The sequence below is a fragment of the Eurypyga helias genome, unplaced genomic scaffold, assembly GCF_000690775.1.
Source record: "Eurypyga helias isolate BGI_N326 unplaced genomic scaffold, ASM69077v1 scaffold6108, whole genome shotgun sequence".
Lineage (NCBI taxonomy): Eukaryota > Metazoa > Chordata > Aves > Eurypygiformes > Eurypygidae > Eurypyga > Eurypyga helias.
In genome coordinates, this window is record NW_010266166.1 from 21,087 (window position 1) to 22,918 (window position 1,832).

Consider the following 1,832-nt stretch of genomic DNA (forward strand, 5'->3'; position numbering starts at 1 on the left):
TTACAACTTTCCAGCACATCAGCTCCACCCAAGCTCAGGAGAGCCTGAAAATTGCTTCTGTGGCACTTGTGGGAACCAAAATATGGTGAATTGGCAGCTTTGCAACTTTCTGCTCAGGGTAGCAAAACAGCTACAGCACTAACCACTACGGCAGCGGGCAGGGTGGACAGCCTCAAGGGGCAGGTTGCCTGTCCATTAGCAGTGGTTTCGACTGTGCAGAAGCTCCACCCAAGCTCAGGAGAGCCTGAAAATTGCTTCTGTGGCACTTGTGGGAACCAAAATATGGTGAATTGGCAGCTTTGCAACTTTCTGCTCAGGGTAGCAAAACAGCTACAGCACTAACCACTACGGCAGCGGGCAGGGTGGACAGCCTCAAGGGGCAGGTTGCCTGTCCATTAGCAGTGGTTTCGACTGTGCAGACCAGGCAGTAATGATCAGGGCAGGGTATATGGGAGGTGAGCTGGCTCATCAGTTTCTCAAGACAGTATGAAAGAGAAGGGCCTCTCTAGGTCCAGAAATTGTCAGGATTTGGGAAAAGCTAACTATACCTACAGACTGCTTCATAGCTTTTAAGCTACATTTTTTAAAATGTTACCGTTGAAACTGTATTCTGTTGAATACAATACACTTGAAAGGCTTGTGTATTCTCCATTCCCCACTGCCACAGGACAACTGAAACTCTAAACTGGTTTGCACACAGACTGGCCGTTCAGTCAGATTAACAACCAACATATGGAATAAAATATTACATGTTGTTACATAAAAGTATCCCAACTATTAATACTGAATTTACTGATGCTTCACATGAACAGTGTGTCATTTAGGGTAGCCATAAATGCAAGCACACAAACGATACCAGCCCAAACTGACCCGGTTACTGCAGACCCACCCCTCTGCACGGGTGGTGACACTGGGGAAGGCAGGCACCGTGCACCTCTGATGCTGCCGGAGGGAAGAGGTCCACACTGGTAACGGCAGGGATCAGTCATGGACCGTGGGCTTCCATCTGATCCACACCAGGCACACAGCAAAGACAAAGTCTTTTCCTCCTCCCTCCTTCTTTCATCAGTGGTGGATCCACTGATGGCTCTTCTCTGGAGTCTTGGAAGGAACTTGCTGAACTGTACCTGCTGTGGCTTGTACTTGAACTGGTGACCTTTGGCTTCAGCATCACCCGGGATGCACACTCAGACAGCGCCTCATTCATCTTGCCATGATTTTACCCAATTGTTACCCAGTAAATTGTGCTTTTCTGCTCTGCGTTTTGCCTAGTCTCCTGAAAGGTCAAAAGTTAGTTTCCTTTTCTATCAATCACCTGACAACTCAACAGTCACTTTTCTAGCCATTTCCTTGATGCTGTGGCTTACATGCTTGTCTGTGGTGCGCTGCAGGTGTCAAGGGAAGGTCATGCAGACCCCTCCACAACAGGAACAAACTGCCCTGTGCTCATAAATAAAAGCTGCCTGTCGGTCACCTTTCACGGTACCTTGTTACCGGCGTGCAAAAAACAAACGCAACAGGAAAAAAGACAATTTTCTCAGTCTGCACGTATGCTGTCTGGGGAGAAGTGCTGGCCCTTGCCACTGGAGGACTGGGAATGTTATGAAGAAGGGTGTCACAAAATGACACACATTGCATTGGAAAGGGGACATCTCAGTGTGGGAAGAGACAGTCACATCTGGATTTGCTCTGACGAAAATAGTACTTTCCACAATGGTCCCAAAGAAATGAGTGTATGAGTATTGAGTCTGGCAGCAGAGTCAGGAGAAGCATGTTTTGAGTCTCCTGGAAATGAGTTACAGGTTTAGATTCACCTGTCGAAATGGGGGGCG